This window comes from Lithobates pipiens, unplaced genomic scaffold, assembly GCF_037356315.1.
Source record: "Lithobates pipiens isolate NorthernLeopardFrog02 unplaced genomic scaffold, aLitPip1_a1.2 Scaffold_3, whole genome shotgun sequence".
Lineage (NCBI taxonomy): Eukaryota > Metazoa > Chordata > Amphibia > Anura > Ranidae > Lithobates > Lithobates pipiens.
Window position 1 is genome coordinate 191,653,301 of NW_027507790.1, and position 19,633 is coordinate 191,672,933.

Here is a 19,633-nt window from a genome sequence, read left to right on the forward strand (position 1 = left end):
ATGGTCCCAAAAATGTATCAAAAATGTCCGATGGGTCCCCCACAATGTCGCAGTCACAATAAAAATCGCTGATCGCCGCCATTACTAGTAAAAAAAAATAATAATAAAAAATTATTAATAAAAATGCTATAAAACTATCCCTATTTTGTAAACGCTATAACTTTTGCGCAAACCAATCAATAATTGCTTATTACGATTTTTTTTTACCAAAAATATGTAGAAGAATACGTATCGGCCTAAACTGAGGGAAAAAAATGTTTTTTTATATATTTTTGGGGGATATTTATTATAACAAAAAGTAAAAAATAATGCGTTTTTTCAAAATTGTCACTCTATTTTTGTTTATAGCGCAAAAAATAAAAACCGCAGGGGTGATCAAATACCACCAAAAGAAAGCTCTATTTGTTGGAAAAAAAGGACGTCAATTTTGTTTGGGAGCCACACCGCACGACCGCGCAATTGTCAGTTAAAGTGACGCAGTGCCGAATCGCAAAAAGCGGTCTGGTCTTTGACCAGCAAATTGGTCCGGTCTGAAAGTGGTTAAAGAGACATTCCCAAATGTGCAGAAAAGACATTCTCAAATGTACAGCAAAGACATTCCCAAGTGTGCAGCAAAGAGACATTCCCAAATGTGCAGTAAAGAGACATTCCCAAATGTGCAGCAAAGACATTCCCAAATGTGCAGCAAAGACATTCTCAAACGTGCAGCAAAGACATTCTCAAATGTACAGCAAAGACATTCCAAAATGGGCAGGAAGAAGACATTCCCAAATGTGCAAGTGAGACATTTTCAAATGTGCAGCACAGAGACATTCCCAAATGTGCAGCAAAGAGACATTCCCAAATGTGCAGCAAAGAAATTCTCAAATGTGCAACAGAGACATTCCCAAATGTGCAGCACAGAGACATCCCCAGGGCATTAGAGACAGCCACAGTCTAGCAAAGAGACTGCCCAGTCCAGCAAAGAGACCGCCCAGTCCAGCAAAGAGACCATCCAGCCCAGGAAAGAGACCACCCAGCAAAGAGACCATCCAGCAAAGAGCTTGCCCATCTTAGGCCTGCTACTCACATGGACCAAAGCATGCACCCCCATACATTGGTGTAACGTGGGGGTGCGAGGGGGGCCACCACCCCGGGCGCAAAATTTAGAAGGGCGCTGTCTTGGACTGGGGATAAATGCCCCTTGTTAAACTTATGATGCCAGAGAATCCACGTTGTTCAGCAACAGCGGCCGTTCTTTTGGGGCAGACAGCTGGGGGATCCATATCACGGTGGTGATCAGCGAGGGGCTGAGCCAAGGACAGATAGGCTGGCCGCCTGAGAGCCTGGGAATGGGGTAAATAGTTCCAACATGGCCAGCTCCTCCTTGACCTAGCCCCCCTGACCCCGCCCCCCCAAGAGATGAGAATGGTGGACGCAGCATCTCCCGTGCCTCCAGGGCATGGATTGCTCGAACTTTGTCTCCGCACTAACATGAGGCCCGGAGAACAGGCTGACTGTGGACCCAAAGGAATTGCGAGGAGGCGCACGTTGCCAGGGAGCCACTAGGATCAAAGCACCCCCGGATCAAGGAGACAGACTGGCATGGAAGGTAGGGCTAGCAGTCTCTCTCATCTCCCCCTCAGGCCCCTCTTCCTCTCTCAGCCCCCCCCCCCTCCCTTTCTCTCAGCTCCACCATCTCTCTAATCCCAATGTCTCTCTCTCAGTGAATCCAAATCACCAGTGCTGCAAAAACACACAATTGTGCAAATATATAAATAAATAAACAAACGCATTTTATATAATAATCAATAAAAAGTTCATCCATAGCCATAAAGTCCATTCATAGCCATGTTTTTTGGATGCTTTTCATTGATTATTATATGAAATTTGTTTCTTTATATATTTGCACAATATTGTGTGTTCTTGAAGCACTGGTGATTTGGATTCACTACCCAGTAGGGCTATCTTAGAATGATTGTATTTGATGAATTGTTATATGACATTTTCTGTGCTTTATTTGCACAATGAGGTTGAGGTTTCTTGCAGCACTGGTGATTAGGATTCACTACCCAGTATGTTTTTTTTTTCATAATATTTAATGGGAGCTACATACAGTATGTCATATTCACACTATAATACTTGTTGCAGCACCGTGCCGTTGGGTTATTGACCCCAACGGCACGGTGCTGCAACAAGTATGATAGTGTGAAAATGACATATGTGGCCCCATTAACTGAAATATTATAAAATCCCCCACTTAATGCCTATGTTGGCTAACATGTGTAGAAAAGATGTAAACACCTATTTTCAGGCTGTCTAGTCATGTTATCCCCTGTGTGAGCCAGTGGTGTATGTAGGAGAGAGGAGGGAGCGCCAACAACAGATGGGACATAGGAACCTATGCATGATGTCACCATTCATGGCTTTACCCGTCATTGTCAAGTACACTCTCCTCTCCCCTACAACCACCACTGTCTTGCACAGGGGATCATGTGACCAGACTGGCGCTAGCTGAAATTAGGTAAGTCTGTGGGTCAAGGGGGCGCAAATTACTTGCCTCGCCCCGGGCGCTGACAAATCACGCTATGCAACTGCCCCCATATATTGAGCAAAGAGACATTCCCAAATGTGCAGCAGAGAGACATTCCCAGCAAAGAGACCGTACAGTCCAGCAAAAAGACTACCTAGCAAAGAGACTGTCCAGCAAAGAGCCTGCTCAGTTTAGACCTGCGACTCACATAGATCAAAGCATGCATCCCCATATATTGAGCAAAGAGACATTCCCAAATGTGCAGCAGAGAGACATTCCCAGCAAAGAGACCACCCAGCTTAGTCCAGCAAAGAGGCCACCCAGCATAATCCAGCAAAGAGACCATCTAGCCCAGCAAAGAGACTGTCAGCAAAAAGACCGCCCAACTTAGTCCAGCAAAGAGACCACCCAGATAAGTCCAGCAAAAAGACTGCCCAGGAAAGAGACTGCCCAGCCCAGCAAAGAGACCATCCAGATTAGTACAGCAAAGAGACTGCCCAGCAAATAGACTGCCCAACTTAGTCCAGCAAAAAGACTGCTCAGTAAAGGGATAGCCCGGCAAAGAGTGCGCAGGGAAAGCGAATGCCCAGCAAAGAGTGCCCAGGGAAAGAGAGTGCCCAGCAAAGAGTGCCCAGTGAAAGAGAGTGCCCAGCAAACAGTGCCCAGGGAAAGAGAGTGCCCAAACCAGTCAGGAGACCACACAGCACAACCCCATTGAGCATGATTTTTTTTTACACCACACCAGGGGCTAGTGAGGAGGTGAAGGAAGACGTGCCAAACCAATCTCCCGCACAGCACTGAGGGGCGGGGCAGAGCCGTGGAGTACAGATCACTCTGCCTTCTGCTCTCACATGCTATGTTTCATCCCTCAGAGCAGCGTGTAGCAGGAGGAGGAGCCGGCACAGGACTGCCCACCTGTACAGAGGTTTATCTGTGTTCCCTCCATGGGAGGCAGGGCGCAGGCTATACAGATTAGAATTTTACAGAGAGAATGCCTGAAATAGGTGGCAGAACGCAGTTCCGGGGCGTTCCGCTAGAAAAAAAAGCCCTGTATGTATATATATATATATATATATATATAGCACTAACCTCCGAAGGAGCTGCTGGTTATTTTTGGGCTTACCGTTACCCTTCGTTCTCCTTGTTGCACGTCTAGGGGATGTCCCGTGGTAGATGGCCCAGTAACTTGAGACTGACAATAGATCCACTTGAATGGATTTTATTTGCAAAACTCAGACATTCTTTCAACTTGGGATCAGAGGGTTGGAAAAGGAAGTACGGGTACTCTTAACGTCAAAGTCCAAAAACATTAAAGAACTTGCTTACTTTGCATCCAGAGAATAGCCCTTCGCAGCTCGATGATCACTCAGGTTGGACAGTCCCTCTCTCACAAGGCCTAGCAGCCAACTTGGTGCTTACTCAGGAACAAAGTCTTTACAACAGACGTTGCTGCAGAACATATATGGAAACTAAACTTGAAACACTTGTAGGATACCTGGATCTTTCAGCCTGCTTGGCGATATCCACAAGACCGGATTCTCCCGGTTACTTCAGCCCTTCCAGGCTCTTGTTAAGAAAATCAGTCCATACATGGTGTTCTTCTAAAGAGTCCTCCCCTGGAATGCTTGAAGTACACTGGGTCTCTCCCGAACCAGAGACGGCACCCAACCACCTCAGAATCCTCCTTTAGTTTCCTTGCCTTGAGTTAGCCAGCTCCAAGACATTAAAGTCAGGTGAATCCACACCCCAGGCCATAGCCTTCCTGGGGGCTGGTCAGGAGGACCAGGACCATGTAATCAGCACATCATACTGGACCGGAACCCCGAAGCACGTGACGTACGCATCTTAAATACCCTCTCCCAGAGGGCACAGCGAGGGGGCCACTCCCACTGACCTGGCTCTGAAAGAGAGTAACTTAAGCACCTAACCAGACCATAGTTCCATGCCTGCCACAAGAGACAGTGCCCCCTGTGGCCAGGCTGAACATCTCACAGTCCAGTCAGACTGATGCAGAGGTCCAATTTAGATAATTACACCCAAACCAAACTGCAGTTTAGGCAAAAAAACGCATAGCGCGTGCTCTTCAGGAGCCACCACTACATATATATATATAGTTAATTTAAATATAAATAAACATTGAGTACACAAGAAAGTATTCCAGGATGGTTTGCTAAAGCAAGAACACAGCAGAAGTTGTTCCTTTCAGGTTCAGTATCCATCACGGACAGGACTATCTGATAAGAGATAAGTCATTGCTTTGACTTGTGTATGTAACTTTCAGCTTGAAATATTGAGTTCTCTATGTGCGAAAGAACAAAACTAAAGTCCCATCTGCTGGTTTAACTGATGAAACACATTGTATTCATATGCAATATCTCATATTCATATGGCAAAGAAAAATGTAAAAAGAATTACTTAAAAAAAAAAAAAAAAGTGTAATTTAGTCCTTTATAATAAAGAGAATATATGTGAAACCATGCTATATTTCATGAAAATAGGTCTGTGTATGTTTCCCGTAAATTGCTCTGGGCCGGTAATGTAATGTCCTTTAAAAACTCTGCTGTAGATAATATCATGAGACTTAGAGAAAAAATTCTTTCTGCACTATTCAACAGAGACAAAGCACTTGTTGTGTAGAGAGATAACTCGGAACAAAGCATTGATTCATGAATACCATGAAGAGGAAATATTTATTTGGAAAGCAGTTTTACTGTCCTCAAGATGTTTAATGAAGTGTAATTGACTGGAAAAAAACTGCACTTAACTAGGTTTTAATAATAATTCGGCCATTATGGACTCTATAGAAGATGCAGTCATCTATCTATGTCAGATGCTGTCATCTAAACATTTGTTTTTATATAGAAAGGATGACTAAAAGTTAAATATGGTGCCCACAGCAACAGGACTTTTGACCCGAGGAAAGGGCTGGCACTTGGATGCTATTGGCAACCCAGAAAGTTTGCTTTTACAAGCATTCATGAGTTAGGCCAAGTGAGCTTAGATCAATAAGTACTTTAACCGCTTGCCATATACTGTATATATATGGTGGCAAGGTGGCCGTTCTGCGCTGGATTACGTACCTACTATGTGATCCAGCACCTCCAGGTTGGGGGTGTGCAGGTGCGCCGCCGGCAGCCCGCTCCTGCTGTGATTATTTATAGCAGGAGCCAATCAGTGGGTACCGTGGACTCGATGTGCGCTGGCACCCGCTGATTATTCCTTAGACAGGCAGAACAGCAGTCTGCCTAAGTGCCTATATTGACAAGGCAGATCGCCATTATGTCAGCAGAGAAGACATTAATCCTGTGTTCCTAATAAGCAGGAACACGGATCTCCGCCATTCCCTAGTACAAGCACTTTTTACAGTTTAGTAAAACACAGTCTAGGCACACAGTTAACCCTTTCATCACCCCTGATGTTAATCCCTTCCCAGCCAGTGTAATTAGTACAGTGACAGGGCATATTTTTTAGCACTGATCACTGTATTGGTGTCACTGGTACCCAAAAAGTGTCAGTTATTGTCCCCACTGTCTGCTGCAATATTGCAGTCCCACTATAAGACTCTGATTGCCACCATTATTAGTAAAAAAATAAATACATAAATAAAACTTCCATAAAAATATCCCATAGTTTGTACACACTATAACTTTTGCGCAAACCAATCAATATATGCTTATTGGGATTTTTTTACCAGAAATATGTAGCAGAATACATATTGACCTAAATTTATGAAAAAATTAGATTTTTTAAATTTTTTATTGGATATGTTTTATGGTAGAAAGTAAAAAATTGTACATCTGTTTTTGTTCATAGCACAAAAAATAAAAACCGCCAAAAGAAAGCTCTATTTGTGTGGAAAAAAAAGACATAAATTCTATTTGGGTACAACATCGCAGGGCTGCGCAATTGTCAGTTAAATTAGCGCAGTGCCGTATAGCAAAAAAATTACCTGGTCAAAAAGGGGGGGCAAACCTTTCAGAGCTGAATGATTCCCACAGCAGCAAGGCTCTTGACCAGAAGAAAGGACTGGCACTTGGCTGCTATTGGCAAACCATAAAGTTTGCTTTTACAAACATTCATGAGTTAGGCCAAGTGAGCGTGGATCAATAAGCACTTTAAACATCAGTGATTCATAGCTAACACTGATCATGCTTGAAATCTGGACCACTAGATGGTGGTCTGGATCTCCAACTGTCCCACATGTCTTCTGCGTAGTGCTCCAATGATGGATGCTCACATTCCCTGAGCAGCATTGAAGCAAATTGCAGGTAGTGGTGGGACCACTGATGAGCCAGATCACTGCTCTAACACAGTGCATTGGTCCAGATCCAAAACATGATACCACGGAGGTTCAGATAAGAATTGGGCTGGAGTAGTAAAAAGGAAAAAAAAATACTTTTGGTTTCATGCAGCCTGATGTTAAACATAAAATTAAGGGGAACAAAAACTCAAACTGGGCTTTAACGAAGGACGGTTCTTGCCCTTATAATTGCTTTAAGATCTTTCTAAATATGTATGACATATTTGCCAGAAATGCCCACACCCCCTAGTAAAATGCAACCCTTCCAAAAACTGTTGCAGCAGATTGGGCTACCTATACTTGACTGATTTCACAGAAGTTTTTTTTTTTTTTATGTAAAAATGTGACAAGGCACTGTCATGTGGCTTACAAAGAAGCAGAAATAATGAAGCCAGCAGGGAATGGGGTTATTAGGAATGCTTTCACTTACATGGGATCTGCACATTTTAATAATTTCAGACATTGCTTGAATGTAAATGAAGAGCAGAACTGTCCAGGACAAAATGTGCACACAACAGAGACTTCAATAAATTGCTGTAAGAAGCAGTCACCCCAGAGATCCAATATGATGAAGTGACAAAACCTCCATAATTAATCAGGAGGCTATATAAATCATGTACACTGGATAGGCCTCTGCTTTAAAATATCATTATTATATAAAGAATACTTTATATAATGACCCTTCTAGGACTAAAAAATGATTTTATCTTGAAAGAACCAAAAGAAATATATCTACATTTATGCCAGTGTAAAGATATTAAAACGCTTATTATCAAAACAAAGCCATAAAACAAAATTACCCCAGATTTCTTGAAGAGAAAAAAGGGACTGAAGGCAGGGCATTCCGATTCTTTGTTTTTAAAAGGAGAACTCCTCTATCTTCACAATTAATATGACATATAAAATTGCTACACAGGCCATTTCAAATTTAATGTTATGAAATGTTACCTTTATATTTTATTCTGCAGCCATTGTAATTTTCTAAAACTGCAAAAAACTGTAACGTAGTGTGTTAATTTGGACATGTTCTGTATACCACTATTGTATAGAAAGCCACCAGAGATTTGATTTCCTACTTCTGTGTCTGCACAAAAATACAAGCAATATTTTAGGCATCGACTGCAATAGAAATGATATTTTTGTTGAGATACTAGATGAATTGTTCATTAGAACAGGGCAAGATCACTAGCTGGTTATAATCAGTTCAGACTCTCCCATTTGAGAATCCATCTAGTAAGGACATAAGTAGAGATGTGACAAACACCCACTTTTTTGGTTCGCACCAGAACCCCCTAAACAAGGAAAAAATTAGGCCCCGAGCCACGAACCCCAATCAAAGTCTACGGGAACCAAAAATTAAATATCAAAATTCCCAATTCTGAAGGCTTATATGCAAGTTATTGGCCATAAAAAAGGTATGAGGTCCTGGAGTACATGCACCAATGCACAATAAAACATTTTTTTTTTTTTAAAGGAGTAGTGATTTTAATGATTCTTAAAGTGAAACAATTAAAATGAAAAGTTCCTTTAAATATAGTGTCTGGGAAGTCCACAAATCTGCCTGTAAAGTGGCACATCTGTACAGTATATAAAAGCTGCTGTAGCAAAACTGACATTTCTAAAGAAAATAAAATGAATTTAATCCTACTTTGCGGCTGCAAGTTATTGAAACAAAACAAAAATGGAAAAAAAGGCGCCCCCCCAAAATCCATATCAGACCCTTAGCATGCAACCTGGCAGGTCAGGAAAGGGGGACAAGCAAGACGACAAAGGCCTTTTCCTGACAACCTTGGGCTGTGATTGTAGGGGTCTGCGGGCAGGGGCTTATCAAAACCTGCAGGCCCCTTTAACAAGTGGGTCCTCAGATCCCAGCCCCCCCATGTAAATGAGTATGGGGTACATTGTAATTCTACTGATTCACCAAAAAAAGTGTCAAAAATAAATAAAAACAGTAACAGTGCACAGGTTTTTGACAAGTCCTTTATTCAAAAAAAAAAAAAAAAGTCCACCTATGTAAATCCATCATCAATCACCCCGCTGCCTCCACGGCTAGACCTGAAAAAACAAAACAAAAAATACTTGGAGCCTGCGCCTGGTGGCACCACCCCCTCTGACATCACCAAACCAGCATGCACTGGTCGGTAACGTCACAAGAGTTCAGTGCAGGGGCAGTGCTACCAGGTACAAGTGTGTGGGTTTACATCCATTTTAATCAGTACTGATATACAGCGGCAGGGCGCCCTGGCTGGGTGAAACAACGTACCTGTATGTTGTCCACGCTCCCTGGTCTGTGGCGCATGCATGCCATCACCAACCCGCTCCTGCTGTGGCTGGATACAGTGGAGCCAATCAGCGGGGTCAGCGTCCACCCACAATCGTTCTCGGGAATGACAGAATGGCGGTCTGCCTATGTGTACAAGGCAGACCATCATTCTGTCACAGACAAAGAGAGACATCTGTGATTCCTAGTGTTCAGTGTCAGTATCCATCCAGTGTCAGTATCCACCACACAGTTAATAAACACACCCAGGGAACATATTTAACCTTTTGATTGCCCCTGATGTTAACCTCTTCCCTGCCAGTGTCATTTATACTGTGACAGTGCATTTTTTTAGCACTGATCACTGTATTGGTGTCCCCAAAAAGTGTCACTTAATGTTCAATTTGTCCGCCGCAATGTTGCATTCCCACTAAAACCGCCGTTACTAGTAAAAAAAAAGTCCCTAAATCTATCCCATAGTTTGTCGACTTGATAACTTTTCTGCAAGCCAATCAATATACACCAATCGGGATGTTTTTTACCAAAAATATGTAGCAGAATACAAATTGGCCTAAAGTGATTAAGACATTTGATTTTTACATATTTTTATTGGATATGTTTTATAGCAGAAAGTAAAAATTATAGTTTAAAAAAAAAAATTTTGCTCTTTTTTTGTTTATAGAGCAAAAAATAAAAACCGCAGAGGTGATCAAATATCACCAAAAGAAAGCTCTATTTGTGGGAAAAAAGGACATCAGTTTTGTTTGGGTACAACGTCGCATGGCCGTGCAATTGTCAGTTAAAATAATGCAGAGCTTCTGGGAAAAAATGGCCTAGTCATTAACCTGTTGCCGACCAGCCTCCGTTGGCGGTAGGGTGGCATGGCAGCGAAAACCATCGTAGGTGTACGTCGGCCACTTTAAGAGCTTTGGGAGATGCTCCTAAAGCCGGCCAAACGCGATCGCTCCACAGAGAGCCAGAACGGGGATCTGTCAATGTAAACAGACAGATCCCCATTCTGTCAGGGGAGGAGAGAGAGATCTGCTGTTCCTAATGATCAGAAACAGCGATCTCTCTAAGACTCTAGTCAGTCCCACCCCCCCCCCCCCACAGTTAGAAACACATCCCAAGGGACACATTTACTCCTTGAGTGCCCCCTAGTGTTAACCCCTTTCCTGCCAGTGACATTCACACAGTAATCAGTACATGTTTATAGCACTGATCGCTGTGTAAATGTCAATGGTCCCAAAAAAGTGTCACAAGTGTCCGATCTGTCCGCCGCAATGTCGCAGTCCCACTAAAAATTGCTGATCACCGCCATTACTAGTAAAAAAAAATGAATACTAAAATGCTATAACAATATCCTCTATTTTGTAGACACTATAACCTTTTTACAACCCAATCAATATATGCTTATTGCGATTTTTTTTTACCAAAAATATGTACAAGAATACATATTGGCCTAAACTGATGAAGAAATTAGTTTTTTTTTAATTTTTTGAAGGGATATTTATTATAGCAAAAAGTAAAAAAATTTTTTTTTCAAAACTGTTTTGTTTATAGCGCAAAAAATTAAAAATGCAAAGGTAATCAAATACCACCAAAATAAATCTCTATTTGTGGAGAAAAAAAGGACATGCGTTTTGTTTGTGTACAATGTCACATGATCGCGCAATTGTCAGTTAAAGCCACGCAGTGCCGTATCGCAAAAAATGGCCGGGTCAGGAATTGAGTAAATCCTTCTGGGGCTGATGTGGTTGAAGTCTGGTGTCTGAAGTCTGGCATTTTAATGGCTGTAATTGGCCATCGTAAAGTCTTTTAGAATTTCTGTTTTTTAGCATTGCCAGGATCTGACCTAGGGTTGACACTTTTTCTTCAAGCCAAACCGAACACTAAAGCCCCTCTCACATGGGTTTTCTGATCAAGTCTGCCTATCAGTTTTTCAGGCAGACCTGATTAGAGCCTCCGTTCACCTCTATGGAGCGGCGGATGTTAGCGGTGACATGTTCGCTGACACCCGCCGATATGCAATCAGATTCTGCCCGTGAAATCCAGTTTCCATCCATCTGGTGGATCAGATGGGATTGGATGAAAATAGAGAACAGGGCTCTGACAGGTCCATCTCAGCACAATGAGCGGAGATGGACCTGTCATCTGCCTGCTCAGCGGAGATCGGCAGATCAATGCCCCGCTGAGCAAAGTGGAGCTTCACCGGCAGGATCACCCATGTGAAAGAGCCCACTAGTGTATGGCACTGCGCTTGCTTAACGCGACCCATTCAACTGAATGGGACTGTGCAGTAAATGTGTGCAATGCACATGGCTACAGCACAGTGACATGGGATGGTTGAAAACAGGTGGTGAGGAGAAAACATAACGCTTCTTCATCACCTGTCCAATACTTTTAAAAAATTATCCACTTTGGATTACTCTTCAGAGTGTTCTGCGACTTCGTTTGCACCTGTGGTTGGGGGACAGTAAAAAATAAAGGTTGAGCTGTGTTTTTACTGCTACCCAACTGTTCCTCTTAAGCTGCAAAGGCAGCAGAGTGGGGGATGTGCACACGCAATAGCCAAAATTCACAGTGTGGCAAAAATTATCTGCACTGTTGGGTTCAGCGAGCAGTATTGCTGAATGTGGCCCATCCAAGTGAATGGGGGTTTCCTGCATCCGTGTGCAATGCATTCAGTTGTGGGATGCTGCTGTGGGGTTTAAACAGGTGGTGAGGAGGAGATATAACACCTCTTCTGTCAAATTCCCATGTTTGGATTGCTCTTCAGAGGGCAGCACATGTGTAAACGAGCCCTGATTCCAGCACCAGTTCCTGCATTGCATCTCTCCTACAGGCAGTTCACACTGCCCTCTGCGAACCACTGCGGGTGTCATTACAATGTTAATTACACCCCTAGGTCAGTGCAAACTGTGAACTTGCACAGGAATCAGATTGCATAGGTGAGAACACAATCCGATTTCAGTGCGGGAAAAAAAAGTCCCTGCACTATTTTCCTGCAAATGTAATGCGAGTTCAGCACAACTGTATGCCGAACTTGCATTGCACAGAGATCGCACTGCAATGCAGGGGCGAGTCACATTGCACAAGTGTGAACCCATGGCTCCCAACTGTCCCTGATTTTGAGGGGCTGTCCCTGATTTCGAGCAATGTCCCTCTGTCCTTCGCTCCTCATTTGTTCCTCATTTTGATCTGATCTATATAGATGTATATAAAATGCACTTTTTATCTATCAAAAAGTGTTTTCCAGCGCTAAACCTTTCATCTGATTTCTAAATTGCTGCATTTGTAAATTCCAAATGCCAATATAAAGGAATAGTGGTGGTAAAAAAGCACTTGTGAGCTTAACTAATCTTGTTTTTTGTACAATTCTCCTTTAACCACTTAAGCCCCGGACCATTTTGCTGGCCAAAGACCAGACCAGTTTTTGCAATTCGGCACTGCGGCGCTTTAACTGACAATTGCACGGTCATGCGAATCGGCTCCTAAACATAATTGACGTCCTTTTTTCCCCACAAATAGAGATTTCTTTTGGTGGTATTTGATCCCCCCTGCGGTTTTTTTTTTTTGCGCTATAAACAAAAAAAGAGCGAGAATTTTGAAAAAAAAACGCATTATTTTTTACATTTTGCTATAATAAATATCCCCCAAAAATATATAAAAAAGCTTTTTTTTCCTCAGTTTAGGCCGATACGTATTCTTCTACATATTTTTGGTAAAAAAAAATTCGCAATAAGCGTTCATTGATTGGTTTGCGCAAAAGTTATAGTGTTTACAAAAAAGGGGATAGTTTATGGCATTTTTATTAATAATTTTTTTTTTACTAGTAATGGCGGCAATCAGCGATTTTTATCATGACTGCGACATTATGGTGGACGCATTACAAATTTTTTACACATTTTTGGGACCATTGGCATTTATACAGCAATCAGTGCTATACAAATGCACTGATTCCTGTGTTAACCACTAGGGGGCAGTTTAGGGTTAAGTATGTCCTGGGGCGTGTTTCTAACTGTGGGGGGGGGGGGGCGTGGTTGTGTGTGACACATCACTGATCTCTGCTCCCGATGACAGGAAGCAGAGATCAGTTACACTGTCACTAGGTAGAGCGGAGAGATGCTTGTAACACACCTGCTCCCCATTCACACCTGAGACCTTGTAACACTAACGAGTAACATGACACCAGGGAAGGAAAATGGCTAATTGGGCCCAATTTGGTGTACTCACTTTTGTTGCCAGCGGTTTAGACATTAATGGATGTGTGTTGAGTTATTTTGAGGGGACAGCAAATTTACACTGTTATACAAGCTGTACACTCACTACTTTACATTGTAGCAAAGTGTCATTTCTTCAGTGTTGTCACATGAAAAGATAGAATAAAATATTTACAAATAATTTGAGGGGTGTTTGTGAGATACTGTATAGTCCCACTCACATACACCATCCAACCAGATTGTACCAAAACCTTTTCCTATGCAATCAGTGTAATGCTGAGTGTTAGAATTTTGTTCTTCATTTAAATAGCCAGCCCTGCTATCTCTGACCTCTGTACTGTATATGTCAGCCCCATCCTGTCACAGATCTAACCAGTACATTAACACCTCACCTTCTTATCCTGCACATCTCTTCTTATCCTGCACATTAGCCCCCTTTATCTCCATCCTTTCCACTGTATGTGACCTGTACATTAATCCCTTCACCTTCTGAATCCTCTGCGTATGACCTATATATTTAATGTATTCAATGCATCATTACCAAACTCCACGTTTTAACACCATCAGTACCAGCATGTTTCTTAATTTAAAAAAAAAATTGTGGAAGAAAATTAGATAGCCTTGGGGGTGTACAAAAAGGGGTAATTTGTTGGGATTTTCGTACTGTCTTGCCATTTTAATTTTCTATGTTTTAAAACATAAAGTAAGGGAATTTTTTTTTTACAATTTTTTGGTCCTTGTTCCTTTATATAGTTGCACGACAGAGTTTCAGTCGGTCAAAGTATCACATTGCTGAAAACTAAAAAAAAAATGTCTGTTAATAAAGGGGGTGAAAAATGCAGCTACCAAGGTGGTTGAAATCCAAGTGTTTCCCTATATGGGTCACAACCCTCTTTAGTCCTCAAAGAAAAACACATTACAAGCCTGTCATTGGAGCACTATAGAAAGCCTGTGAAATGCCTGCTGATTCTGGATTGTATTATATAAAACTATAGGCCTAGCTGAACTTTTCATTTACATCAGCTAAATACATTCTAGGTGCAATTAAACAGAATGTGTGTAAAGTCTTACAGTTCATTTTTTTAAATAAATGTAGCGCTGGCTCCTGACGAGCAAGCGATATGTTTTTTTCAAAGTTAACTTTCCTGAAACCACAGTTTGGTTTTGGGGCTAATTTACTAAATTTATGGTTTCAGTACCAGTCTAGCTGGGTTGCACTGGGTGCCTCCTTGGCCGCAGGTGTCGCTGTCACCACCGGCAAGGGTAAGAACGCAGTCTAGCTGGGTGTATTGAATGCCACTTTTCATTCGGAACCAGCCCAGTGGGAGTGTTCTCCTACTGTGTATTCTGGGAGGTGATATTTAAGGTATGGAAATCACCTGTCTGTTTGGTTCTGTTCCGGAGAATATTTTCTGTCTGTTTAGTTCTGGTCCTCCTGACCAGCCCAATAGCCCTCCTGGCCTGGGGTGCGGAACCATGCATTTCCAAGTCTCGGGGCTGGCTAGCCCGAGGCAACGCAACTGCAGGGACAGGCCTGAATGGATCTTGGGGCCTATTGATTCAAAGGTGGTCCGGTGCCGTCTCATCTAAGGGAGAGGCCCAGCAACTGGAGAAATCCCAGGGGAGGACTCTTCAGGAGAAGGCCGTGCACAAGGCTGGTTTCTCTGAAGGGGCCTGGAGGCTCAGTTGAAGGACACTACATGGATCTACACTCATACAGTATCGCCAAATCGGCTGAGAGATACTGGTACCATATGATAGCTCTTTAAATTCGTCTATGTCCCTCTGTTACTCAAGTATTCTACGCTCAAGTCTGTGGCAGAGACTTTTACTCAAGTATTCTACGCTCAAGTTTGTGGCAGAGACTTTTCTTAGCACCCTGCCAGCTGCTAGGCCTAGTGAGAGGAGGTCTATCCGGGGGTTGGAAAATCCAGCTGTGAAACGGTTGCTACTCTCTGGATTTTTTCTATAAGAGACTTTCTATTTTTGCAATCCAAAGTACCTGAACTTATTCCTAACCCTCTCCCTTAACCTGTGAGACTCTGTTTCTGCTTCAAATAAATAACCCAAAAGAAGATTCAGTGTCAGTTTCCACAGTTCTTTGGGTCATCTACCACGGGAAACCCAAGACGGAGAAGCACTCAAGAAGGTAACGGTAAGCCCAATAAAACCAGCATCTCATTTGGGGGTCAGTGCTACATAAAGAATCCACAGCTTGAGGAGAAGCCTTCTACATTGCCAGCATGCTCCAGAGAAGCACTTGTGTTCGCTTTCACTGTGGAGCGCTCTTGCTGTGACTCTACAGAAGGTGCATCATATCTTTGCAGAGAGTCTACTGCTTCCACACAGTGAGCAAGTGTCTGTCTCTGCAGCATGCTGGCAGGGGACAGTCTTATCTACCCATAATGTGGCTGCTTTCTAGAGAAAACCAACTGTAAGGCATTGCACACCTTTTGTTAGGATTTACTTGGAATGTATTCAGCTATTTTAAACTAAACGTCTACTTGGGCTTTAATCTAGACTTAATTTGAGGAAAGTAAAATGAGATAGATAGATAGATAGATACATAGGGAATTCATATTGGTTTTATAACAGCTTTAAGCCTTTCACATTGCATGTTTTCGGTTTTCAAGACAATATTCCATTGCCCAGTATTCCTGCCATCCATCAAACCATAATAATACGATCTGAATAATACAGTGACTATATATTTAACAAACACATTAATATTTCTTGTTGCTATCATCCTCCTGTGATTTCTAAAGGCCGCAGAGGAAAATACAAGACACGCTAATGACTTTACATGTCTTGCTATGGCCACATGGGCTGCATATCTGTCTGTGTTCAAGGTAAAAATAATCCCACGGCTGCAGAACAGGCTTTTTATTTATTTTCCAGTATATTGGAAAAGGAGGAAGAAAATTGAATAGACCCCTCAAAGTCCAGAAAGATGTTTAGGACCTGTGCCAATAAATTGACAACATTACCCAGCTGTCATCTTTCTCAATTTATCTAATAATGAAGGTGCTTTATAAGCCTAAGGTAGCGAATGTTAGTGAAGGATAGAGCTATCCACCATTGCACAAGTAATTCATCTTCTGCTGCTGCCTATAACACAGCTGGTATTAGCACTAAAATTCTGCAGTCTCTTTTTTTTTTCTTTTTTTATTAAAAATGTATAGGCTGTGAATATCCTCCCCCTTCTCCCAAAGTGCATCGGGTGGAAAAATGAGAAACTACAAGACAATCTCTCCCAATAGTTCTGAATTCAATTCAATTTTAAAGAAGAATTTCATCTAATGGAGAAGCCGTATTTTGTTCTGAGAGGTGTTACACATTCTTTAAATGGAAGTCATGAACACTCTTAGCTACCTTCCATCAAACAGGGCAAAACTAGAATTCAGTCTTGACTCCCTAAAAACAACTTTCTCCAAATATATATTATTATATTATATATTGTTTTGAGAAGTTCCATTAGACTATACTCATTTTGAAAAACGTTGTGATTCTCCAATTGTAGACCAATTAAATCTCAGATATACAGCCTATTAACAGAAGATAATTATATTTCTGCTGCTGTACCACAAAAAAGTCTATATATACTAAACATCAATTTTAGAACTTCACCACACTTGTCCCCTTTCCCCCAGAGCCCCCCTTGCAGTAACATTTTCAAAACATTTTCCATATACTGTACATACCTAGATTTCACGTTTCTTTTGACTGGTCACCGTACTAGTGAGTTGTTTCCTCTTCTTTTACAGTGTCTGTTGTGGAACAGTTATCAGTGCTACAGAAAACGATGCTCAGTTTTCACATGTGAGGGCCATTCTGTGCACAATTGTATTGTGAGCCCAGGGTGAGAGATGAAGCACCCCTGGGGTGCTGTTCAGGCCCAGGATGAGAGATGAAGCACCCCTGGGGTGCTGTTCAGGCCCAGGGTGAGAGATAAAGCACCCCTGGGGTGCTTTTCAGGCCCAGGGTGAGAGATGAAGCACCCCTGGGGTGCTGTTTAGGCATGGACTATGACAAAAAATAGGCCAGAGCATTTAGGACTGAGCAGCCAAGGCATTCACAAGGGTGGTCAGTGACAAAATAATCACAGAGTTGGTCCTCCACATTGTGCACTGTGATATAAAGGGGACTGCACTGTAAAGGAGCAATCATAGCCCCCCTATCACAGTGCCCCTTGCAATCTCTCTAATCACAGTGCTCCTTTTACTCTCTGCCTGCCCTGCACAATCCTACCTTTGGCAGGGCTGAGGCCGGATTCAGCCTATGTGTCCTCTCAGTGCAGGGGACAGGAGGAACTGCAGATCTGGATCATATTTACAATTGGTTGATTACCCGCTTGTTAATATGAAAAGACTCCCGCTCTCTGTGTAGATCTCAAGCTCCTCCCATCCTCTGCTCTGCTGATAGGATGACATCATTGGGATGAAGAGTCGGAAGTGGAGACACAGGCATGGCCGCATAGCGGGTCTGTGTTAGACCTTTCAGGATTGCAGTTACCGGTTACCTCATGTTGTGTGGCCCAGTCATCAACAGGCTGCTCTTGCTAGGACATGTGGCCCTGACCCTATGGCCAGTCCAGGCCTGGTTTTGTCCATGACAGCTGGATCTCAATAGGACCTACAGCCAGCTGGGTAGGGTAGTGATTTAAACATTGTTTTAACCAATATTTTTTAGATTTTTTAAAGTAATCTTTCTTAAAATCCATCTTAGTTATCTTGATCCCAAAGAACAAGCTAACATACAGTGGCGAACATAATTATTTTATCCCCTGCAGATTTTGTAAGTTTGCCCACTTACAAAGATATTAAAGGTCTGTAATTTGTATCATAGGTGTATTTCAAATGATAGAGACTGAATATCAACCAAAAATCTAGAAAAAACACCTGATACAAATGTTATAAATTGAGTTGCAGTCCAGTGAGCAAAATAAGTATTTGATCCCCAAGCAAAACATGACTTAGTACTTTGGGGAGAAACCCTTGTTGGCAAGCAAGGTAAGGTAAGACGTTTCTTGTAGTTGGTGACCAGGTTTTCACAGGAGGGATTTTGGTCCACTCTTCTTTACAGATCTTCTCTAAACCCTAAAGGTTTCTTGGCTGTCGCTTGGCAACTCGAATTTCCAGCTCCCTCCATACATTTTCTATTGGATTAAGGAGTGGTATTGGATTAAGGTCTGGAGGCTGAATAGGCCCCTCCATGACCTTAACGTGCTTCTTCTTGAGCCACTCCTTTGTTGCCTTGGCAGTATGTATTTGGTCATTGTCATGCTGGAAGACCCATCCATGACCAATCTTCGGGGGTTCTGGCTGAGGAAAGAAGGTTCTCATCCAAAATTTTACAATACATGGCCCCGTCCATTGCCCCTTAATGCTGCAAAGTTGGCCTCAGCCCCAAAGCATAATATTTCCACCTCCGTGCTTAACTGTAGGGATGGTGTTCTTGGGGTCAGAAGCAGCATTTTTCTTCCTCCAAACATGGCTAGTCGAGTTATTGCCAAAGAGCTCAATTTTGGTCTTATCTGACAACAGCACTTTCTCCCCATCCTTCTGTGAATCCTCTAGATGTTCATTGGCAAACTTCAGATGGGCCTGTACATGTGCCTTCTTGAAGAGTTGGACCTTGCGGGCGCTGCAGGATTTCAATCCATGGCAGAGTATTGTGTTACCAATGGTTTGTTTGGTGACTGTGGTCATAACTGCCTTAAGGTCATTCACAAGCTGCTACCATGGAATTCTGGGCTGATCCTCCACTTTTCTCATGATCATCCCTTCTCCATGAGGCGAAATCTTGCATGGAGCTCAAGACCGAGGGTAATTTATGGTTATTTTGTATTTCTTCCATTTGCGAATAATTGCTTCAACAGTTGTCTCCTTGTCATTAAAGAGGAGGGCCGGTTATACAAAAAAAAAAAAAAAGTCAGCAGCTGCAAACACTGCAGCTGCTGACTTAATCAACACACTCACCTGTCCAGGGTGCCCGCGATGTCGGCCGCAGGAGGCCGACCCATCCCTCGGCTCTCGGGTCCCGGTGCTGCCATTCCTTGTAAGGGAAACAGGCAGTGGAGTCTTACGGCTTCACTGCCCGTTTCCTACTGAGCATGCGAGAGTCCCGCAGCTACTGCGCATGCGCGAGTTCCGCAGCGCTTTCTGAATGGGACGCGCTGTGTTCTGGAACACACAGTTCCCAGAACACAGCGCGACTCATTACCCAGAAGACGCCGCGACGAAGACAGAAGACAGAAGATCTCCGCGGAGGAGGAAGAGGAAGATTAGGAGAAAGTGCCTAGCAACAGGCATTTCTGGTAAGTAAAAAAAAAAAATTTT